Consider the following 26,952-nt stretch of genomic DNA (forward strand, 5'->3'; position numbering starts at 1 on the left):
AAACTTAACTTGTGCAAGGATTGTGGAGTAGATAGGAGTAGAAGAAGAATATTCTATCCGTTATCGAACTGATTTTGTTTCTTGTAGAATTGCTTTTTGCGCCTTTTCTGAAGAGGAAGGATGCAATCATGGATATTAAGAAGAAGAACAGGAGTAACAAGTTCCAATTGGCATGATCGAGGGCTTGATGGGGAAGCAACACCTGTTCGTTCCCTTTTTGTCCGTCCAAACAACTGAAGATACGAGAAGAAAGCAATTCTAAAGGGAGAGAAGCGCTGATCCCGTGTTCTCTTAGAACTGACAGCAGCAAATTGCTCGTTATCATCGCGGTTTCAACGTCTACAACCTGTGGACCAAAAACCCAAAAATATTCATTTATACGGTTTCCGTTATTATGTTTTACACAAAGGGATTAAACTAATATTATAGCCCTAATTGTGACATTTTAAAATTAATTTGTGCACATGCACCAGTACTTACACTGTGTATCAATTTCGATGGAAACTTTGCCTTATTGTTTACATGAACTAATCTGGAACGCAAAAGATATTTTTTCAGTTGTAGTGTACAAGCGCATAAAATACCCTGTTGAGATAAATGTAATATAATATTTTAAGCCGAGACATTTAATACTTGTTAAGAAATTCGGTGATCAAATTTGATTCTCAAATTCAACAGATTCAAATTCGATTTTGATCAAAAACTATTAATATCGAAAAATGTTAAATTTTATAATTAAAATTTACGAATTTTAATTTTATTCCGAAATGAGCAAAAAAGTTTGATAGAAGCCAAATATTTTTTCAAAATAATGTTTTTCGATTCTAGTTTGATTCAAAATTATAAATTTTATTAACTTTTGTAAGCCTCCTCTAAAGAGGTAATAAGCCTAATATTATAGAGGTGGTTCAAAAAAATTATTAACTATCTTTTTTGTAAAAACCGTATTTGTCAATTGAGAAGGAACACAAATTTGCATACTTTCGTTTTAATTATTTTTTTATGTTGAGTGGTATTCACGATAATTTCAATACTTTCGCGTTTAAACTACTAGGCATTTGGGAATTTACGTGGTTTGACATTTGGGGTACTTCATTTTGACAACCGTGTTCGAGTTAATGACCAAATCGTAATGAATGAGTTCCTAAATAAGAGTGAAAAAATTTATTTGGGGACGGGCCCGAATGCGCTAGTGGAATTTATAGCGCAGGAAACCTTAATTCGGCAATAATTTCGATCAAAATAAATTGCTCTTGTTAATTTCTAAGATAAATGTCACTGCAAAATAGTCGGTGAAATTTTATTATTTCCAAGTAAAAGTTTCGGTTAGGTGATACTCATAGAATAAATCATTTGTTCCACCTCTTAGGTTTCGGAAAGCACAAGTAATCTTTGAGACAACAAATTAGTAGTGTAAAAGAGTGATTTCCAGAATTTAAGATTATTTATTAAGTTTTTTATTACGTCACGTTGTTGAAATTCAAGAAAACATATGGCAATATTGATTTTCCCGGAAAGTTTTCCACAAATATTTCATGAAATTGATCTCCATTCTTTAAAATCAAGAAATGTAAAGAAATACCATATCAGTTTTAGTAAACTTACTATTTAACAATACCCAATATGACCAATATTAAATTATCGCTCATTTAATAATTAGTATATCAAACTGATTAATACTGTATGCGTTCGTCTTGTCCAATATCAAATAAATTATTAGTTGATTTTAAATTTGTCTCTCATTGACCATCCCTGCTACGCACACAATTCATTGTTAAAAGTTCAAACTGTGTAAAAAAATTGTCAATACTGGAAAATGTACTAAGCGGTAGAGGTGTTTTATAAGTAACTACGCTTAGAGTTGGAAATTTGAAGAACTGTTTTTTTGGTTACATATTAAACAAAATGCTTCAAAAGCTATTGTAAACCGTTCAATGCAACGGTTTTGTTGTTGATAAAAAATACAAACCTACCTTATAAATTTCATCTAACCATCTTTGGTCGTGTTTAATTTCCATCGTACCGGATCCGTTCATACCGAGGAGCTTAGAAACGTTGATTTATCCGTATAAAGCTGAAAGACCTAGAATAATATTAATAAATGAACGGCACATTCATATAACAAGCGTTTACTTTTAACAAATAATTTACGAATCTAACTATCATCTGGTAATTGAAATATCATTTTAAATCTGTAATTTCACTTATGTATCCGACCTTGAGCAAAGTTTAAAGGATTTTAAAATAAATAGCTGATCCAAAGAAACGCTCTTGGATGCTAAATCCCGTGAAAACTGTGTCATGAACAACCCCCCCCCCCACTCCGTTTTTACCCTTCACCAATACAAATTCGGATTACAATGACGTCATAAGGTTATTCTTCTTTATTTTACTCCGAAATCCCAGAACAAGTGAAAAGTATCCATCTATTTTAGAATGATTTAAACGTTACGGAGCTGAGAAAATTTACAAACTAAATAGAAGAATTAATTTTGTTTTGTTCTTTGTAAGCTACTGTTTTACAGTGTTAAATTTGTGGTTACTAATATTTCAATAGACGATACTTACGTAGCATTACCAGAAGTGAAAAGCTCCAAAATATGGCGAGAAAAAATTAGGATTTTTCTCTTTTTTCTTTGTTCGGGTTGTAGTTTGCCCAATTGCAAAGAAAACCGTATTTCTGTTACTAACAATACTAACTAATAGTTAAAATATGAAACTAAGAAGATAACTTAGAAAAAAGAACCGTGAAAAATCGTTGCTCAGCAAATTAAATATATAGCAGACTTCGCCAAAGAGTTAAAATCTATCATTACCCAAATAAAATTAATAAAAAAAAGAATTACCATGAAATGAGCTTTTAAAAACGCGAGTTGCGTAAAATAGAAAATTTACTGACGCTGAAAGGTCTTTTTTGAAACTTTTTCTTTATATTTGGGTTTGCACTGAACCAAATAAATTGAGTTTCATTCCGAAACCTTGAAAATAATGGAACCGTTTATCAGCAAACACCTAATAATTTCGGATGCCCTTACTAAGTTATTTAACATTTACGAGCATTAAAACTCTTATCTTTAGGAAGGTTCAAGACAAACGGTTATGGACCTTCTTAGTTAATTTAACCCGGCCACTTGAGTTAATGGCAATAACAGTCGCTAAATAAATTGGGCTTAAACTGATTGGCATTTTTGTAAGATTAATAATAATATCTATAAAAAAGATTTCTTATCAATAATTGATCGGCATAAAGTGAATCTAAAAAGAAGTATCGAGTGCGACGACTAAAGTGTGACTGAGAATAATTTTAACAAATGGTTATTTATCAAAATAAAACGAAATTCATGCATTTATGTTCAAATATGTATGTATGGATTTAAGTTAGTTCCCTTGTGTGGCAATCTGCATGATAGCAATTAGTTTCAAGATAATATTATTTTTTGTCAACAATTTACATTAAGGAGCAGGTGGCGTGCAATTTTGATGAAAACAGAATTGTATTTCAACTGTATAAGCCTTGATTTCAGTTCGATCCAAATTTAGACATGTACAAAAGAATCAAATTGGAAATTTGGTAGGTATATTTCGCTCGTTGTTCTAAAATAACTGATTTCAATTAATTAAGAAAATGATTTTCATAATTTATTTTTGACGTATTTACTAGGATTAGAGCAACGCCCATGTTCAATTAAAATAACAAAAGTTCACAATCCAAATTCAACATTTCCGCCTGCTGTTGAGAGGATACTATTTATCGCACTATCGGTAATTGAATTTGTTTCATTGGGTCATTCCATTTGAAGTAGAACAGTTTTGTCACTATAAAATGGTGGTAGGATAAAAAATAGGTTTAAAAAACTTTTGATTAGCAAAAGATAAAAAATTATAATAGCCAATTATATGCGAACTGTATAAATATTTCATAACGGTTATATGTATTTGCAGGTTTTTTAGTTTTAAACTGCCAAATATGTTAAATTCTGCTGATAATAAAATATTAATAAATCGAAATAAGTCTTATCTTCTGCTTATTTTTTATTCATTTATTTGATTTGAAGCCATTTTTAGGGTTTGCCATTCGGAAACCCATATGTATTTGAGGATCTTAGGATTAAAAATATTTCATAAGAATTTTGTGATAGTTTATTGATAGAATTTTCAAATGATATTGTACTTGTTAAGGATGCTTTAAGCTTAAAAAATAATTAAAATAAATCCTAAATTATTTTTTACTCAAATAAATAAATACTCAAGCTATCACAAGTAGCCCATAGAATATATTTTTATATTTGATGCACAGCCCCACATCGGTGTTTAAATATCATTCCCCAAAAATGTATGATAGAGATTTATCAACAAATCTAGATTTTTGTCAGCCTGAATAACATTTTGAGAAATTGCATAAATTATCTTGAAAATATAAATAGCTGTTTACTCAATGGGTGAGAAATTGCCTTATCAAAAAGTCTAATTAAAGCTATACTTTACACTTTTTGCCTCTCTATCGAAAAGAAAATATCTCAGAAAAACATTTACCTTGTTAAATTAAATCAAATCAAGTTATCATGATGATAGGATTGGTTGATTTTCAATCTAAGGGTTGCAGCTTTGTAAAACTTAAATCGCCTACTTTCGAGTAAGTAGCACTTCTTGTAATCAAAGCGTTGAAGCGTTTAAACTTCTCAAATAACTTGCTTAAATAGATCGATCAATGAATAAGCGTGGCTAGAGGTCATTAAGTTCAGAAGAATACCAAATCGTTTATTTTGTTAATACATCTGCCAGCACTTCTTGTAATCAAAGCTTCTAAACTTCTCAAATAACTTGCTTAAATGGATCGATCAATGAATGAGCGTGGCTAGAAGCCATTAAGTTCAGAAGAATACAAAATCGTTTATATTGTAAATACAATTACCATTGTTGGCATTTCATACTGATGACATCAAAACAATACCTTCAATAACAATTCCACATTCAAAAATATTCACTTAAGGCAAAGATTAATATTCGCAAGGTAAGAAGATAAATAATATTCACTTTCAATAAAATAAAAGTAAACTTTAGACTACACCCGTGCTTTTATTCTACCTACAAGCTTTATCACCATATACTATGCGAGTAACTTATTTTTACTTAACTTCCAATGGCAGTATACAAATGTTGAGTTGCTTTTAATAATGCTTCTACCGTCAAAGAAGAACTTTGTTGCTAGGTTTCCTGATCATTTAAATCGATTTATGAATATTAAACTAAGGTTAAATTAAGGAATTTTCCTTTAATAATTCTTCAACTGAATGTTTTTTTTTCCGTGAAATAGAATAAATAATTTTAATTTTGATAAATCTTGAATCGTTTCTCGCATTTAAAAAAAACACACAGATAAATAGTATGTAAGTTTCGTATTAAACATAAATACGTGAAAGTTAGTTTTATCCTGCCATTTGCACGTGATGAAGATATTTGCTGACCGTAGCTCTACCTAAGGTACACTGTTGAAAATAAATAGAGAGGTTAGACGAGTGACGTTTACATAGAAACATCTGGACTGCTATAGTAGATTACAGAGGTTTTAGCAAGCTAAAGTGGTAGTTGCTATTGGATATTTCTCTTCACAGTTCTCTTAAAGGGGTAGAATGGTATGCTTAATAGTTTCAGGTGTGTAGCAAATACGATGAAATGCTTTTGCAACGGTGTTCTTTGGCCTTGGTTATCAGTATAAAGCATTCGAAACGTCAGTAACGTCAAGGTGTTAAGTTTTTTAACCGGCCACAGATATCAGACATATCAAAACAGCCTCCAAAAGAAGCAACCAACAAAATCTTAGTGCTCTTAACGATTGTCAAGTAGCTTATAGCTTATCTTCTATATTTCGCTATTATTTAAGTATTACTCGACGCTTGGCTGAGGAAGGACCGCGGTCCAAAAGCTCCCAAAAAAGATTTAAATAAATTATGTTTTTAATAACTCCATGCAGTAGCAGTTCTTTTTAAAATATTTTTAACAATTTTCAATAAGTTTACCATGGAACAGAAATTAAATATTTATAATTATTTAAGTGTTTACTTGAATAAAAACCCTAACTTTATACAATTTGATTTATTTTGTTCAGACAAATGATTTTTTACAAAATCTACTTACGGTAGACAACTAGACATTTGAAATTTTTATGGTTAAGAAAATACACCGGGGGACATTAATTCGTGAAATTTCATAGTTTTCTGCAAATATTTTCACACTTTTAGAAAAATAATGTTTCTATCACTAGGTGCTAGATCAATTTTGTCCATTGATAATTTGTAGATCATTATCTGAAATCTACGAATACCTTTCTTTCGAAGAAAAAAGTACGATTTTTCACTGAAAAATGCGACAGGAAAAATTGACAAGTTGGGAAAGCCAAAATAAAATTGTTTGATCAGGGAAAGATATAGTTTTTTTTTACAAAAGTATAGCTTACTCATCTAAAAGTTCAATCATTATTGTTGTTGTGAACGTTTTTAAGCCTTTAAAAACTTTGCAAAGAAATCTGAAACATCTAATTAGACATAAACTGTTTAAATCTCACTTACATTTTTGGTAAGTGTTTTTTGGCTTTACATCAATCTCTAGAATTATGGTTCGTTATTCACAAGCAGGGCGTACCGAAATTGTTCCCCTGTACTTTGTAGAAGATGGCTGAAATCAGAGAAAAGTGTGTGAGATTCTTAAAGTGCGACATACAAACTGAAAGTCGTTCCTTAATACCGTCAAGCGACCTGTCAACCACTTTTTATCGCAGAATCTAGGTGTCTTGAATTGGGTTAGTCTAATTTTAAATTTGAGAACACGATTCTTGCATATGTTTCCGTATACCATCGAAAACGTTGCACTACCGTGAGTGCTGATTTAGGTTGCAGTAAAATCCGTGTTTTGAAAATTGTATGCAAATACAGATACGTTTCCCCAAGGACTGAGTGATGGGGATTTTCAAAGACGTTAAGACTTCTGCAACTTGATGCTCATGCGGAAAACGATAATCCCAAATTGACACGCCATGTTCTCTACACTGACGAATGCTCTTTTTCTAGAGAGGATCCTTTCTATACCTTCCAAAAATCCCTATGGCAGGACGAAAACCCCCAAAGTGGATTCAAAAATCATCACCAAGTTCGTGTTGAACTAATAGGGAGTCGTTTGTTTGGTCCAGTGCTCTTGCCTTAAAATCTCAAAGGCCAGAACTATTGGCGCTATTCTCAATTTAAATTATAGGGTATTTATTTTATTAATTCATTACAAAGGTGAATCCTCGTTGATCAACGAATTTTTTTTACCAAGTCGCTCGACTTTGGTTTTTTCGAAAACGACCTTCGACTGCTGGCCTTTGCAACTCCAAACATGTGACCCCTTGAAAGGTATATCATATATGAGTATAAAAATTAGGCACTTGTCTCGTATCAGTGGCTTTGCACGTTTAGAACTCTTGGAGCTTTTGTTCTCATAGCATATTATATACTTAACGTGGTCCATTAAGTCATGTTTGAAGACGAAAGTAATTATGTGCCATTAACCGTTTTAAACTTACTTTTATTTATTGTGATCTGAACTTACATGCTTCGTAGTAGTTTTTCAACCACGTATTCAAGTAATTAAGTAAACTTCATTTTCGTAAGCTCTTTCCTTACGTACGTCATATCATGTAAATAAATTTAAGTTGAAACTTTCCATAAAGTGTTAATATCACCAAGAATGTATTTATTTATACTCAGGGAGAATAAATATGTCGAGACTATCGACGGGCACGTTGAGGCCCTAACCTCGTCACGCTAATGGGGGGGGGGGGAGGAGGGGGTCTTATTTTTTTGCGTCCTCGCAGCAGCGTTAATCACGTCGAAAAACGTAATTTTTAAGAACCGATGAGATTGCAGTATTATTTGATTTTATTAAAGCGGAGGAGCATACCGGGGGCCCCAACGGTTGGAATTGGAGAAACGTTAAAAATAATCTCGACATATTCATTCTCCCTGAGTATAAATAAATACATTCTTGATATCACTTATATCATAGTTTTATTGAAATTCAAAGTTTTACATCACTTTTGGGTGTACCATTCGTGGGTATTTTCTTTTTTTAATATAGACTATTATAAGGCTGGGGCAGTACATTGGACCTCTGGTCGAAGTGGAAGGTTGGGCTTGACCCCATCACCTAACCCCTTCTGATAATAATACCATAGAACTTTGTCGAATACATTTAAATACAGTCTTACCAAAGAGATTATTGTAAGACTGGATGGGGCTCCTTCTGTCGGACGCCAGGCAAACGAGGAGCCTAAAAAATCTTTTTTGAGCAATGAAAATTAGACCTTTCAATCTGTTTATTAAATGATGAAGGTGCCCATGAGTTACTAAAGTCTGCTTCATCTGTGTAATGATGCCACACCCGCGACGTCTATATCCATACGTATAAAGCGGTAAATCCGAAAAGACTATAGGTATAAAATCATGAATTTTTATCGATTTATAGTAATTTAGGGAGCTGTTGGCTCGATTGGCGTGAAATGCTTGCCACCACTTTCCTACGCATTGTAACCCAGCCCCCTGAATAAATGGCTTTATAAGTCGCTTGACGATTAAGGCCAAAGGTGGTGCCTTCGGTATTAGCCTAGCTGATTATTATTATTATTATTATTTGGAACTCTTCACCGTTATTTGGCCATTCTATTGCAAACTACTATAAATTAAAAAAATTATAAATCAAAATTCCTAGTAAGTGAGGTTTAGTATATTTTTCGTGTGCAGAAGTAAGTAAGTTACGCGAAATGAAGATAAATAATTTTAATTTAATCCACAGAACATATTTTTAACTCCTTACCAATAAAGCTGTTATATTGTATTTGTTATAAGCTAAGTGAATCTCGCCTTCAAAAAAATGAAGATGTAATGAAATATCTTGGGCACTCTGTAAAAGTTGACCCCATTGGGCTAATAATTCCATATAAACAGCCTTTGCTCGGGTCATCTCCGAACCGACTGGTTTTTGATCCTTCCGAAGATAATACATACGGATTATGAGAATTGAAATACCCTTTTAACTAACCGAACTAGCATGCTCAATGTCCAATTTTTGAATCGAACTAAAAGACAAATTACCTCAACCTTAAACTAGTCATAAATATCATTAACAAGTAATGGGCCAACTAGCAATAATGGGACTAAGGTGGTGATAATTAGTGTGAGCGCATGGTGATAAATTGTTCGAAATTGGTATACAGCAGCTCTGAAAATTGAAATTCACGTGCCCTGAGCTATACTCTCGACTACCTTATTTTTATTTTCCAAAAAAACCTATTGAAAAAGGTTTATATGCAACAAGCTGGGTTGTTGCCGAGGATACGCGCATCTTCGTTTGTTTGGTTTTTCAAATTCTGTTATCTAAGGTGCACCGCCTCTCCGCAACATTACCAATAAAAAAGGGTTAATCACTTGTAGCTCGGGTAGTAAAGATGGTAAAATTATGAATTGTTTTATGGTGATACATGTCATAGTACTACGTAAAACCTGATATAAAACCACATCGAGGTATTTTTTACTTGACGTTTTTGCGATTTTACCTTTTTCTCCATAGGGTAAAATGGTAAATCGCGTGTAGCTTGGGTGGTAAAGGTGGTAAATTATGAATTTATGGTGATTCGTGCCATAGTACTACTTAAAAACCACGTAGAGATATTTTTCTTTACTTTTTTCTTATTTGTTTTTAAATATTTGAGTATAAGGTCTACGTAATAAATAACAAAAACTTCAAATGCAACTTAAATTGTCTAATTTTATAACATACTTAATGCAATATGAATTTTTTTAATTAAAAATTACAATTATTAAAAAACGTCTGGTAAAAAAAATATCTTGATATGGTTCCATATCAGGTATTTAAAAGTACCATGACACGTATCACCGTAAAAAAATCCTAACTTTACCACCTTTACCACCCGAGCTACACGCGATTTACCATTTTTCCCTATGGAGAAAAAAGTTAAATCCTAAAAAATGTCAAGTAAAAAAATATATCGATTTGGTTCCATATCAGGTTTTAAGTATTACTATGACTCGTATCACGGTAAAAAAAAAACTTTACCACCTTTACCACCCGAGATACTCGCCATTTACCATTTTTGAATTGAAAAACCCAGACAACGAAGATGCGCTCGTCCTCGGCAACAAGCGGGTTTTTGGCTTATAAACTTTATTCCAGTAGGTTTTTTTTTAAATAAAAATTAGGTAGCCGATAGTATAGTTCAAGACACGTGTATAACAATTTTCAGAGCTGTGCACCAATTCCAAACAACCATGCGCTCTCACTATAATTAACCTAAAATATTGTACATATTTTGCCATGCTTGGTACTAAATAGTTTGTTCATTTTTAAGATAATCGATTAGTTTTTCGTATAGAAATTTTCAATTTATAATTAGGAAGACTTATCATCATGAACATTTTAATCTGATTATCATACAAATTTTATCAATGACAATTTTATAATTAAAGTTTATTACAATAAAAATCGCTTGGCCACGTCCATTAAAGAGGGCTTTCCCTGACTGCTCCTCTTACATCTCAAAAGTACCGCTAGAGGCGTGCAAGTTCGAAAATCTTTTGTTCTAACGCTGTCTTGTATTATTTTTAGTACCCATAAAAAATTATATAGATCCGAGTATAACTCCAACCCTTTAAGTTCTATAATAGCGAAAAAGAATACAGAAAAATAACAAACTAACATTTACCACTTGCTCTGTTCTACTCAGAAACAAAAGGATTTGAGGAATTATGGAATTAGATCAAGGTTGCCTTAAAAGACGATACCTTGCAAATGTCGAACCATACCTTGTGAACGAACAAAATGAGGTAATATTTATATTAAAGACGATTTAGGGCGCTGTTGAAAACGTTTATACCGCCCACTCCTGTTTCCTTATTTGGTTTTCAAACTACGAACTAAAGATAAGTTTTAAATATTTCCCTTATCGTTTCTGTAGCGATTGGTAATGGGCAAAGGTCCGCTCCATTGATTGCTGTTTTAAACGCTTAAGCTCTATTTTTCTAAAAGAAAAACCAATATAAAAACCGACAGGGCTCCCCATAATTTCTTTAAACCGAAAAGTATATTATTCATTTATGACATATCGAGAAATAGGCATGGGTTTTGCTTGATACATCTACCTTTGCAGTCTCCTGCTGGTATTTACACAGAGTCCCTTAGGATTTCTGAGTACTAGTTTCACATACAATGTAGCCGTTGCCGTGGTGTACATGTAGCTATAAAATGTCGATCACGATACCAAATAGAAAATAGGCTCTTAACAACCACATTGGATGAACGGCCCTATTTACACTACTGAGCCGTTCAAGCAATTTGCTTTCTCAATCACAGCATGATATATTAGACCAGAAATTATATTTTCCTATAAATTATTTTTGGCTTTTAGAAAGCGTGTTTTAGGAAAGCGAACATTTACCGCTGCAAATATTCCGAGTTAATTAAAAATTACACATTACGGGAAAATTTACCTATTTAAAAACCTTATTTTCGTAACGAGTAACACATTAGTATTAAGTATTTCATATATTCCAAAATAAACTTGGAAAACACAGCGGGATCCTGCGAAGGTATCATTATCAACGGAGATTTAGCTTTGTCTCTTTTGACCAAATAAGTATGTTTCTTACGTTAACGAAAACGCCTTTTTTTGACAAGCAGGGAGTAGAGAATAACTAAATCTGAACATGTAAATCCAAGATGGCCGCCATAACACCCCCCCAAGACACCCCCAAAATATTTTCCAAAAACAAAATTTTCGTCCTTGGAAAAATCGAAAAACATATTTTTGTTTTCAATCTCAAATTTCGAAAATGTAAATCCAAGATGGCCGCCAAGATGGCCGCCATAACCCCCCCAAGACACCCCCAACATATTTTCCAAAAACAAAATTTTTGTCCTTGGAAAAATCGAAAAACATATTTTTTTTTCAATCTCAAATTTCACCTTGAAGATGATCCTTGACCTCGACGCTCGAGCAATGTTTACAACCTCTAAGCCTCGGTCTATCACCCCAACAAGTTGGGACACGATCGGACAAGGTCGGCCCGAGATATCGGCGGTAATATGTGACCCCACCAAATACTTCAACTTATTCACTTTTGGTGTTACTTTTTTCGTTTTTTCGTTTTTTAGCGGTTTAAAATACTAATTAGTGAATTGCGAGATGGGGAAACCTTCGCTTTATAGCCTTGGCAACTTTTGGCCACACCCAATCACGTGATATCCAACTTACCCCTGTTGAAAATTAAACTTTATTTACTTTTTGGAAATAAATAAATAAACAATCAATACATAGTTTGCATCCCTACGTCACCAATGACGCAGTTCCAAGTATAGATATAAGAACCAAGAATAAATATTTAATTTGAGCTAGAATGAACGATTCTATGCCGCCATTTTGCCGGTGTAAATTTCTTAGTAAAACGGGAGGGTTAACAGTTTCAATCGTCTGTTTGCGGATTTTAATTATTTTCAAATGATTAAGAAATTAGTTTCACGTTAAAAATGGTTATCTGCCTGGTTAAAAATTGTTCGAGTAGTTCAATTACCAAGGGAGAGCGAAAATTGTTTATTTTATTCGATAGCGAAGGTAATTGTAAAAAGGATGACTGCAAAGGCCTAACTTTGATAAGCTTTGTCAACTTCTTTTCGTAGATATTTCTGTCGTAATTTGATATTTTATTTAAATAACCCGGCCTTAGAATCTTATCTGACTTTGTTTAGGGCCCATTTAAAATTTGAAAGCATAAATCTAATTAGTTTTGTAGCTTTGACGAGATTACCAACAAAATGGCTACCTATTTAGTAGCTACGCGCGAAATGGTTTGAATTTTTGATCGCCCTCCCAGTTTCCTTGGAGACCATAGGCCCCTCCCTTCGGTGCAAACTATGTATACACATTTTAAAACAAATTACAATGGGGCTGGTCAATATCCGCCCGAGATATAGCCCCTTATGTATAACCCCGGTCGAAATAAAATACAATTTAACTTACCCTGTCGAAATAAAATACATATTTTAAAACACAACAAATTGCAATAGGCCTGATTGGTCAATATCCGACCCATAACTTATGTTTTACCCCTGTTGAAATGAAACTTTATTTACTTTTGGAGATAAATAAATAATACAATAACGACATAATAAACAATCAATACATATTTTAAAAACACAACAAATTACAATGAATAAAAGCGGTATTTATTTAAGTAATTGTTTGTTTTATTTAAATAGAAGCATACACTCATTATGCCCATACGGTTGAAGATCGACAAGTAAATATTTTCCATTGACTGATTAAATTATGAAATTAAAGTTAATTGATTGTTTTTATTAATTCACTAATAATGATGACAAAGATAACCAAGAGAATGAGGTATGCGAAATCTTTAAATCTATTTCTATCATTTCGTCTACATCTGGGATAGAGAATAGTGAACTACCGGTACCTAGCTGTATAGATGAGAATATTGTTGCAGATATTTCTGACCTTAATGAAGTTGAAAGAAAAGATGCAATAATTACTGGAGGATGTGCCAAACAGCTAAGAATGGAGATAGAAACCGCAGGCAGTTGCGGTCAAACTAAAGACTATCATAATGAAAAACTAAACTCTACAACAAACGCGTCTTTCGAAGAGACTTTTAGACAATTTTTTTCCACCCAAGAATGGTTACAAATTCCTAATGATCGTGATTGGTTTTTCCCTTAAATGAAAAAAGACTACATTTGCACAAACTGAATAAAAAAATGAAAAGAGTGGAAATAATATTTGAAATTGATGCCGAGTACAAATCTGAAGATTCAGTGTTGGGTGAGCATTTAGAAAACCACAATTTGTTACCAGTACCAGAGGAAGTGAGCAACATTACCCAGTCACAAATGTTTTTTGCAGGATGTTAATCAACTAAATGTATGCAAAGGCATTGGGGAAGAACATTTAACTAGCCTACTGACAGAAATATCCCATGGAAAATTTTCTTTGTCATCAGGAGTTATGCGTGCTGAAAATTGCATCAAATTGTCAAATAAGAAAACCTGCGTGTTATGTCAAAAACTACGATCTTATGCTTTCAAAACAAAATCAGTGAATGAAAAACAAAAATGCAAGAAATACAAGTCATTGCCGAAATCCAAAAATTATTAAATTGATTAAGGAACCCAAGTTGAAAGAGATATATACACGAAGAAAAGTCAAACGTCTTAAGATGAAGGTGAAAAAATACATATTGTTAGAAAGAGAACTACTAGATGAAAATGAAGAATCCTGTATTCAAACCATAATAGAGAAGTCATTGCCCAAAAATGAGGATAATTCTTGTGCTGCAATTTTTCTTCGCTCTCAGTTGAAATAAATTAAGCAATCTGCCAAGCGAGGGCGTAGATGGCACCCATCATACAGTACTCTTTTTAGACATACACCGAAAGATAAAAGTACCTTAGGATTCTCAGGTACTGTTTTCAACAAATGAAAAGACGAATGTAAGTAAGAAACATTACAGCCACATCAACAATACTTTAGTAGGGGAATATAAAGTTAAAAGTTGATTAGTTGTCTAGGGGACTAATTTTGGAGTATGAATAATATAAAAATAAAGTGTGATCATTAAGAGATAAACAAATAAGCTGAACTGGCAATGGTCAATCATTTATTTAAAAATTGAAAAAACCAACAAAACGCGTACATCGAATTACACCTAACAAAAATGGTTTTACCAGCTAACTTACATTATAAAATTATATACCACGATTGGCTGGTTTCCCATTTACGATTAAAGTTTTTACGATAGCGTCTGACTCGTTGCTTTGACGAGGACGAGTCTCGGGACCATGGCGTAGCTCCTGGCGGGTAAAATACGACAACTTGGTTTTCGGCACGGCTCCGGAATTGTGGATCGACGGCAGCGCAATTCTTGTTGCCCACGGCACCAACCGCGACTCCTTTTCCTCTAGATGCCGAAAATTAAACTTAGCCACATGGACATTCTGACAGCGCGCTAGATTAGACGCGAGAAAACGTAGCAGTCCGAAGTTCCGGACGAGTCCATCAGTCTGCAGCGAAACCAGGAAAATCTACTCTTCTTCAGAGCAGCCCTTTTTAAGACCTCGTCAGGAAACTGGGCACTTCCCTGATGTAGGAGGACCAAATGTAATTTATTTGAAGAGATGGGCTAAGCCCATGGAAAATGTCTTGAGTGCGCCCCACAGAGTGCAGGAGCGAGCGTCGTCTTTTTGTCGAGCAATATTTTAAAGGAAACGAGCATTATGGGAAAAACCAGCCATTCTCAATGTTTTACAAATATACAATTCTAAAATAATATTTTGTATAATAATACTTACAAAAGCGATTGACCATAATATTTGATGTTTAAGGGACAAAATTATAGTAATTTATTCATTTGTTACATAGGATTTAATATATAAAACTAATTCTGGAGAAATCATTGGTTACTTGCACGTTAATGCTGCTCGCAACCAAATTAATAAACTTGCTTCGGATACTTTTGCAGAAAAGAAAATTGCTAAACACGCACTAATGTTAACGCTGAGAGGTGCAACAACCAGAATAAAGTATCCATTTGCTCATTTTGTTACAAATAGGTTAACACGGTACGACCGCAATTCTATAATTTGGGAAGCTGTGGGGAAGCTGTGGAGAAGCTGGAATCAATTGGATTCAAATTTATCACTGTCATTGGAGATGGGGCTGCAACTAACCGTAATTTTTTCAATGAACACTGGAACATCAGATAGTAATTCACATAAACCTACAGCCATCTGACAATTGGTTGGTACTTTCCAGTTCTTTATATATCCAAGGTTTGAATGCATATTTTAAATTGAATATTGAATTTCAATATTCATCCGCTCTCTTACCCGTGACTGGTAAAAGTAAGGAATTTTCATTGAAATGTTTAACAAATAAATTTCAAATGGTCAATTTAGTTAAATCTTTAATGTATTTTAAGTAAACGTGCAAATTTAAAAATGTTTAGTAAAATTTATTATGTATAGCTGATTTACAGGAACCCACTACATAAGTTACTTTTCGAATAGCACTAATTCGTGAAACCATCGTAATAATAATGTTATCAGAATAATCACAATTTGATAGAAATTACTACGAAATATTGAGTCCATTTTCTAAAATATACAAGTGTACAAACAAAACTTAAAATAATGAAATTTAATTCTACTAATTGTATACAAATTGTTTAAAATTTGAGACGCTGGCCAAATGTAGGAAACTTAAATTGGCCGGTTAAGTTCGTGTAATTTTTTTTTAATTCATTTTGTATACTTTATTTCAGATTCCGAATTTATACCCTGCTTGTTAAAAAAGGCGTTTTCGTTAACGTAAGAAACATACATATTTGGTCAACAGAGACAAAGCTAAATCTCCGTTGATACCTTCGCAGGATCCCGCTGTGTTTTCCAATATTTAAGAATATATGAAATATTTAATACTAATGGGTTACTCGTTACGAAAATAAGGTTTTTAAATAAATAAAAATTACACATTCCGGGAAAATTTACCTAACTCTCAATATTTGCATCGGCAAATGTTCGCTTTCTAATGTCCAAAAATAATTTATAGGAAAATATAATTTCTGGTCTAATATATCATGCTGTGATTGAGAAAGCAAATTGCTTGAATGGCTCAGTAGTGTAAATAGGGCCGTTCATCCAATGTGGTTGTTAAGAGCCTATTTTCTATTTGGTATCGTGATCGACATTTTATAGCTACATGTACACCACGGCAACGGCTACATTGTATGTGAAACTAGTACTCACAAATCCTAAGGGACTCTGTGTAAATACCAGCAGGAGACTGCAAAGGTAGATGTATCAAGCAAAACCCATGTCTATTTCTAGATATGTCATAGATGAATAATATACTTTTCGGTCTAAAGAAATTATGGGGAGCCCTGTCAGTTTTTAAATTGGTTTATCTTTTAGAAAAATAGAGCTGACACGTTTAAAACAGCAATCAATGGAGCGGACTTTTGCCCATTACCAATCTCTACAGAAACGATAAGGTAAATATTTAAAACTTATCTTTTGTTCGTAGTTTGAAAACCAAATAAGGAAACAGGAGTGAGCGGTATAAACGTTTTCAACAGCGCCCTAAATCATCTTTAATATAAACATTACCTCATTTTGTTCGTTTACAAGGTATGGTTCGACATTTGCAAGGTACCGTCTTTTAAGGCACCCTTGATCTAATTCCATAATTCCTCAAATCCTTTTGTTCCTGAGTAGGACAGAGCAAGTGGTAAGTGTTAGTTTGTTATTTTTCTGTATTCTTTTTCGCTATTATAGAACTTAAAGGGTTGGAGTTATACTCGGATGTATATAATTTTTAATGGTACTAAAAATAATAAAAGACAGCGTTACAACAGTGTGTCAGAATTTATAGCCCGGTGTACCTAGTAACAGAGACCATACTACCGGAGGCCTATCATCATAGTGCCCTACGCCAGCGTCCCCCTAGCCTGGACAGGTGACAAATCCAGCATGGGTAGCAGAACCCTACTACTGATGGTCTCACCTTTGACGCAAGCAACTCAACCTAGCAGAAGGTGCAGCAATGGGTGGACCAATCCCCACTTCGCACACAGCAGTGGGAGTTAGAATGGATGCTATAGCAACTCCAGCCGACACCCTACCTATGAAGGTAAGGAGCCAAACCCATTTTAGAGAGCTCCTAAAGGGGAACGACGAGCACACAGCAGCCAGCATAACCCGGCACAGCTGGCACCGGAGATCCCGTTGGGAGTCCAAAAGGCCGGGAGATGGCTTCGCCGTGCCCTCATACGGAGGCTCGCCGCCCCACAGAAGGCTACCCAATCCGCCGAGGCGACAAGTTTGCCTGGACCCTCTCCGTTAGCCTGAACCGAAGTTCAGTATCCAGCCCAAACCTGACCGAAGTCGGAGGTGGAGATAGGACCATTTGATCAGAGCTAACATCTCGAAGTGCGCCACCGCCCTTATGGGTTACAAGAGCCGGACCCCGACTCCCCGGTAAAGCCACCAGTTATTGCACACTCTAAACCATTTAGGGCCACAGCGTTATAACAAAAGATTTTCGAACTTGCAAGACTCTAGCGGTACTTTTGAGATGTAAGAGGAGCAGTCAGGGAAAGCCCTCTTTAATGGAAGTGGCCAAGCGATTTTTATTTTAATAAACTTTAATTATAAAATTGTCATTGATAAATTTGTATGATAATCAGATTAAAATGTTCATGATGATAAGTCTTTCTAATTATAAATTGAAAATTTCTATAAGAAAAACTAATTGATTATCTTAAAAATAAACAATATATTTAGTACCAAGCATGACAAAATGTGTACAATATTTGAGGTTATTATGATATCACTATTTAAACTTCTTCGGTTAATTATAGTGAGCGCGCATGGTTGTTTGGAATTGGTGCACAGCTCTGAAAATTGTTATACACGTGCCTTGAACTATACTATCGACTACCTAATTTTTATTTAAAAAAAACCTACTGGAACAAAGTTTATAAGCAAAAAACCCGCTTATTGCCGAGGACGAGCGCATCTTCGTTTGTTGGGTTTTTCAATTCAAAAGTCTACGTTGCACCGTATCTCCGCAGCCTTGCAAAAAAATGGTAAATGGCGAGTAGCTTGAGTGGTAAAGGTGGTAAAGTTTTTTTTTACCGTAATACGAGTCATAGTAATACTTAAAACCTGATATGGAACCAAATCGAGATATTTTTTTACTTGACATTTTTTAGGATTTAACCTTTTTCTCAATAGGGAAAAATGGTAAATCGCGTGTCGCTCGGGTGCTAAAGGTGGTAAAGTTAGGATTTTTTTACGGTGATACTTGTCATGGTACTTCTTAAAACCTGATATGGAACCATATCGAGATATTGTTTTTACTAGACGTGTTTTAATAATTGTAATTTTTTAATTAAAAAAATTCATATTGCATTAAGTATGTAATACAATTTATGTTGTAAAGAAAAAATATATCTCTACGTGGTTTTTAAGTAGTACTATGACACGAATCACCATAAATTCATAACTTTACCACCTTTACCACCCGAGCTACACGCGATTTACCATTTTACCCTATGGAGAAAAAGGTAAAATCGCAAAAGTAAAAAACATATCTCGATGTGGTTTTATATCAGGTTGTACGTAGTACTATGACATGTATCACCATAAAACAAGTCATAATTTTACCATCTTTACTACCCGAGCTACACATGATTAACCATTTTTTATTGGTAATGTTGCGGAGAGGCGGTGCAACTTAGATAAAAAAATTTAAAAACAAAAACAAACGAAGATGCGCGTGTTCTCGGCAACAACCCAGCTTGTTGCATATAAACCTTTTTCAATAGGTTTTTTTGGAAAATAAAAAAAAGGTAGTCGAGAGTATAGCTCATGGCACGTGTATAGCAATTTTCAGAGCTGCTGTATACCAATTTCGAACAATTTATCACCATGCGCTCACACTAATTATCACCACTTTAGTCCCATTATTGCTAGTTGGCCCATTACTTGATAATGGTATTTATGACTAGTTTAAGGTTGAGGTAATTTGACGTTTAGTTCGATTCAAAAATTGGACATTGAGCATGCTAGTTCGGTTAGTTAAAGGGGTATTTCAATTCCTATAATCCGTATGTATTATCTTCGGAAGGATCAAAAACCAGTCGGTTCGGAGATAACCCGAGCAAAGGCTGTTTATATGGAATAATTAGCCCAATGGGGTCAACTTTTACAGAGTGCCCAAGATATTTCATTACATCTTCATTTTTTGAAGCTGAGATGGATTCAAAGTCTCTTTTATTTTAACAAATTAATAACATATAACTATTTATTAAATGCCATCCTTTATCGACAAAAGATATTTGGTAGTAATTTTCTTCGACTGGCAAAAGAGGCGCAGAAATAATCAAAATGGTTTTTTAACTGAGATGGAAAAGCAACTTCGGTGGTAAATCCATCTCATAATAACGTGCTTCAAATGAAGCTAACGACTAAAGTATAAAATAAGAACTATTGACGTATTGCAACTTGTTACTTAGTGGGAAGTCTTTGGGACAAGTTCCTACTTCAGTACCAACCGATGATTTGAGCTTAAGTATCTTTTAAAAAAATCTAATCAGCAAAAACCACATCACCGATGTCTTTCAATTCTGAAGCTAGCAATTAGTTTCCGTTGCCCTTATCATTAGAATTTATCGGAGATGATCGAGCGTCAAAAGGTTTACAGTCAAACCTCCTGAAGTTTCCAGCTTCTTGAGGCCTTCTCCAATTTATATAATTTACGTTAAAGGCTACAATTGCTTTCCCTCTCTGGTGGTTCCACAGTTGGGTCTTCATCATTTTTTTTTATTATTCAGATTTTGATTTAGTCGTAGCAATGACATGAAATGATTGCAAAAGCCTACTTTTCCAGCCGGGCATCCACAGTTGTTATAAAAAATTTATATGGTTGATATTTGCAAGGCAGCAATAACAGTGTAGAGTGTATGATTTATCTTTACGCTTTTAAAGCACTTGGATTTTACGAAAAGTAAATCTTTGTCCATTTATTTATACCAATTAGGTAAATAATTGGAATTTTTGGACCAATTTATACACATACATATACGTAAAATTTGTAACTTCTTCTAATTTGCCTCTTTGTTTGTTTTGGACATGTTGTATATTTCAATAATTTAATCGGTCCGATTTTGGTACACCCAAATCTTGTGTAGCTCGCGGGGGAAAGGTGGTAAAGTTAGGATTTTTTATGGTGATATGTGTCATAGTACGACTTAAAACCTGGTATGGAAGCACATTGATATATTTTATTTACTTGACATTTTTTACGATTTAATCTTTTTCTCTATAGAGAAAAATGGTAAATCTTGTGAAGCTCGGGTCGTTAAGGTGGTAAAGTTATGAATTTTTTAATGTGAAACGTGTCATAGTACTACCTAAAACCTGATATGGAGCCACATCAAGATATTTATTTACTTTATATTTTCAATTTTTTTAAATATTTGAGTATAACGTCTACCCAATAAATAAAAAAATCTTCAAATTCAACTGAAATTGTCTACGTTTATTTTATTTCATACTTAATGCAATATGTTTTTTTTAATAAACAAATTAGAATTATTATACAATTATAATTATAAAACCGAAATATGAAAATAATGAAATAATTCTTTTGCATTAAGGGAAACTGCATTACTTGAACATATTCAACGGGTAAAACATAGTATGTGAAATGTTCTTAAATATCACAATTTCCTTCCAGTGATGCCATATTGAGGGAAATTTTTACCCCTTATAACGGTAAAAAGGAAACTGGAAATCGGAATAAAAATTAGCTAAATCTCGGGAAATTCGAGGGGAAAAATTATTTTAATCAAAGCTTACTTAAAAAATGACAAACCTTCATTAATTTGACTTATTATGAAAGAGTCAATTACTACAATCATAAGTATTTTGCCGGATTTGCTTTAGCTGACACCTATGCAATTTTTATGGCCATTTAGAAAGTCGTCTGCTAAATAACTGGTCCATCCCTAGAACAAACTGATTTGTGTACTGGTTAAATTGTTCCTAGTTTTTATTCTTTGCGATATGAAAATAAAAGTATTATTTTCCTGGACATTTGTTATTTTCGTTTTGCAACGTCCCAAGTAATTGTTTTACGCAAATATCATTGTTTTTAGTGTTTGGAATACTAGGGAAATTTTAGTCGAAAAATGGAAAATTCAAGGGTCGGTGAGGGAAATTACTTTTTCGCGACCTTGCATCAAAATTCCTTTACACGTGCACATAACGGTACATTTGAGGTTAGCCTTCGCGTATTTGTAGGTGGTGCAGTTACAGGTTTTGCAAATCAGAAGAAAGCGGGAAAAATGAAAAAATCTCGATGTGGTTCCATATCAGGTTTAAAGTAATACTACGACACGTATCACCATAAAAAATTCACAACTTTACCACTTTTACCACCCGAGCTACACGCAAATTACGATTTTTCCCTATAGAGAAAAAGGTAAAATCTTAAAAAAACCTCAAGTAAAAAATACCTCGATGTGGTTCTATACAGGTTTTAAGTATTACAATGACTCGTATCACGTTAAAAAAAAACTTTACCACCTTTACCACCCGAGCTACTCGCCATTTACCATTTTTTTGCAAGGTTGCGGAGATACGGTGCAACGTAGACTTATGACACGTATCACCATAAAAAAATTCATGACGTTAGCACCTTAACCACCCGAGCAACACGTGATTTACCATTTTTTATTAGTTTAGATGTGGAGATATGGTGCAACTTAGAATATTTTACTTTGTCATTACGAATTTTGATAAAAATAATAATCAACTAGGCTTAAACCCAAATCAATACCTTAGTCCTAAGTCATCAAGCGACTTTTAAAGACATTAATTAAGCTGGCTGGTTTACAATGCGTAGGAGGGTGGTGGAAAGCCCTTCATGCCACACGAGCCAACAGCTCCCTACACTTACTATTAGCTACTGTACAGAGTTAGCCCAAGAATACCTACACATTATATGGTTAAAAAAATGTTTAAAAACCTTTTTATTTATATTTATTTAATATTTATATATTTAAACATAGTATATTTTGTTATTTATGTACTGGAAGTCTCGATATTAACATAAATGAACAAATTAATTTTATAATCCTAGCGTTACTAGCCTTACTTACTCTAACAAATGGTTAAAATTTTTAATTACAAAAATTTAAATATGAATTCGGCAAATTTAAGAGAGCAGAAAGGTTATTTCGTTAAATAAAAATTTTAGTTTTCCTATTAATACTTTTAATTTAATTTCTACTTGAGAGTTAATTATCTGGTTGGGTTGAAGATGATTTGTTCAAAGGTCACAAGATAACATGTCCTTAATCAGCTTATTGAAATTAAAATGATCTATCAGTTAATCTGTTCCCCAGATTGTATGCAAAGCTTAAAGAAAATATACCTATCAACTAAATTCTTTGGTAAAACGTTAATATATTTTTCGCTTATATGAAACTAAGATGGATCTTAGTGAAGTGAAATATATGTAAATTAATTCTTTCATTTCGCTTATCTGAACTAAACATATGATAAACAGACGAAGTGGTAGTGAGTCTAATTTTATGATGTTAAGTCAATTAAATTTGGATGATTACATTTGTTTCACTTAGCTTATAACAAATACAATATAACAGCTTTATTGGTAAGGAGTCAAAAATATGTTCTGTGGATTAAATTAAAATTATTTATCTTCATTTCGTGTAACTTAGTTACTTCTGCGCACGAATAATATACTAAACCTCACTTACTAGGAATTTTGATTTATAATTTTTTTAATTTATAGTAGTTTGCAATAGAATGGCCAAATAACGGTGAAGATTTCCAAATAATAATGATAATAATAATCAGCTAGGCTAATACCGAAGGCACCACCTTTGGCCTTAATCATCAAGCGACTTATAAAGCCATTTATTCAGGGGGCTGGGTTACAATGCGTAGGAAAGTGGTGGCAAGCATTTCACGCCAATCGAGCCAACAGCTCCCTAAATTACTATAAATCGATAAAAATTCATGATTTTATACCTATAGTCTTTTCGGATTTACCGCTTTATACGTATGGATATAGACGTCGCGGGTGTGGCATCATTACACAGATGAAACAGACTTTAGTAACTCTTGGGCACCTTCATCGGTTAATAAACAGATTGAAAGGTTAATTTTCATTGCTCAAAAAAGATTTTTTAGGCTCCCCGTTTGCCTGGCGTCCGACAGAAGGAGCCCCATCCAGTCTTACAATAATCTCTTTGGTAAGACTGTATTTAAATGTATTCGACAAAGGTCTATGGTATTATTATCAGTAGGGGTTAGGTGATGGGGTCAAGCCCAACCTACCACTTCGACCAGAGGTCCAATGTGCTGCCCCAGCCTTATAATTAGAGCTCGGAATCGGTTAATCATATTCATGAGTTATTCGTTTATTTTTTGACAATTTATTCACGGATGGTTATCCGATAAACAAAGTACCTCTATCTTTAATACGTACAAACAAACAAACGAATATATTTTTAAATGTGTAACATTTTTAGGTTATTTAAAATAGTTTTATCCGTTTTTATAAACGCCCTTTGAGTTATATTATCTATAAATAATATGACTATTGAAATAACAACAGATACGTATTTACGGATAAAAAAACTTCGCTTATAACTTATCGTCTTTAATCCGAGAAAGCCTCGCAAAAAATACCTTATCTATCAGATAAGTCTATATTTTTTATAAAATAATATTTTCTACATTGCACATTTTAACTTAAAAGAATAATGAAACTTATCCATTTGAATATGTTTAGCCGCGTCGGATTATTCATCGACAAAATACGATTAACCACAGATAAAGTTCAAAGGCCTCTTATTGCAATCAGATACACCGTTCAAACTATTTCGCTAGTTGAGAGCCAAATTCAAGCGAGTCTAAAAATCCTTATTTAAAATAATCAGATTTTTATTATAAATCTATTTATTACTACAATTAAAGTACTGTAAAAGGAAGTTAAAAGTATTTAGAGCTATTAAGTAATATGCCAGCCTTATGTAACACGTGCACTCGGGAATTCTTAATTGCAATTTCCAAAGCCAGATATTTCGTTTTGCTTGACGTCATTTTAAATTTACCAAACGTGTTGCGGACCCAGATAAACAGTCACCGAGGCAATGGTATAGCGGTGGTGCGGAAGACCCCGCAACTGAGGTGGAAGGGGGGCTTGAAGTTAGGGGGCCCTTTTGCTCCGGCTGTGAAGCAAAGCTTGAGTGAACGAAGATTTGTAATTTTGTACGCTTCTTTTTAATTGCCCTATCACTCATTTCGATATCGTGCACTCGATCACAATAAACTATTCTATAAATTATTACTTTCTTGGTTGTTCTCATTGGTGGCCCGATTTTTCATGAAGCAGGGAGGCTCAAAATTGGATTATCTGGCAAACTTACCAACCTAAGATCAAAAAACCTTGTCATTTAACAGTTATAGTTTTAAACCAACCATTGTAACTAGTGATTTTATTATATCTCGTTGATTATGTTAATAAAGCACTTATGGATGTTCTATTCTTTGAAATACACGGTAACGATCTTTGATTATCAAATATCGGTTAAATAATCGGTATCGATGCCAACACTAATTTAAACGTTGTCAAGAGTCAAAACGAAGATGGCGTCAAACACTACAAAGAAAATGCTGGGACTTGGATACCTTACCTCACACAGTAGTCCCGTACACTGGGTCCCTTTTCCATTAGATAATTGTGTCGGTTAGATATTAGTAACGGTAACGATCTTTGATTTTCAAATATCGGTTAAATAATCGGTATCGATGCGAACACTAATTTAAACGTTGTCAAGAGTCAAAACGAAGATGTCGTCAAACACTACAAAGAAAAAGCTGGGACTTGGATACCTTACCTCACACAGTAGTCCCGTACACTGGGTCCCTTTTCCATTAGATATTGGTATCGGTTAGATATTAGTAACGGTAACGATCTTTGATTTTCAAATATCGGTTAAATAATCGGTATCGATGCCAACACTAATTTAAACGTTGTCAAGAGTCAAAACGAAGATGGCGTCAAACACTACAAAGAAAATGCTGGGACTTGGATACCTTACCTCACACAGTAGTCCCGTACACTGGGTCCCTTTTCCATTAGATAATTGTGTCGGTTAGATATTAGTAACGGTAACGATCTTTGATTTTCAAATATCGGTTAAATAATCGGTATCGATGCCAACACTAATTTAAACGTTGTCAAGAGTCAAAACGAAGATGGCGTCAAACACTACAAAGAAAATGCTGGGACTTGGATACCTTACCTCACACAGTAGTCCAGGTAGTAGCTCGTCTCGCAATTTTGAATCCTTCTCTATGTTATCCTTGGCCGAACCCTCTTCGCATTGCTTCGCGAACCAGCGCGTAGAAATAAATATGTTAAATCGAAAACGTAAATCGGGCAACGATTTTAAAAGGGAACGTCTAAAAAGGTTACAGGTAGAAAGCTAGCAATAAAACAAACACGAAAACTAAATACCTGGATTAAAAAGGATGAAATAAAAGGTTTGGCGGATTTTTTTTAATATAGTAAAAATGTGATATTATGGGATTATGTTAATAAAATTTTAAAAAGTAGAACACGTTTTTGTTAAAGCAACACGTGGCAATATATTTTTGTAAACTATATTGGATTTTAGTCTAGTTTAAAATAAAAAGTACTATTGTTTCGTCACATACTCTACTATACCAATTTCTAGCCACATCTATTGAGAAAGAAAGGAACTACACAGGAGCGCCGTGGTATTTAATAAGTTTCACAAAAAAGGATAGAGGGCGCAAGAGCTTAAAAAATAAGCTGGCCCAACTTGCTTTAAATGAATGCGCACGCCTAAGCTTATCGCCTCACCAGACCGGTTCCAACACACCGTTAATATCGTCGAGTCGCACGACATTGCTGCGAGACATCCAAACCTATTTCGAGATATAGGTTAAGTCAATAATGTCAAGATCACACATGCTATCGACAAATCTATAGCACCGGTAGCTCAACCACATAGAAGGATACCTTTTCATTTACGTGAAGCGCTCAATGAAGAATTAGATCAATTATTCAAGAATGACATTATTGAATCGGTAACTGGACAAAGTTCATGGGTGTCACCTGTCGTGCTGGTCGTTAAAGGTACACCTAACCCATCTTCACCAAACTCTCAAAATCAAATTGATAAAATCCCGAAGATGTCCAAAAATCAGACACAATAAAGAAGCTTCGTCTATGCCTCGATATGCGCCTTGCCAATACCGCCATTATCC

The sequence above is a fragment of the Leiobunum rupestre genome, chromosome 3, assembly GCF_980474605.1.
Source record: "Leiobunum rupestre chromosome 3, qqLeiRupe1.1.hap1, whole genome shotgun sequence".
NCBI classification, from domain to species: Eukaryota; Metazoa; Arthropoda; class Arachnida; order Opiliones; family Sclerosomatidae; genus Leiobunum; species Leiobunum rupestre.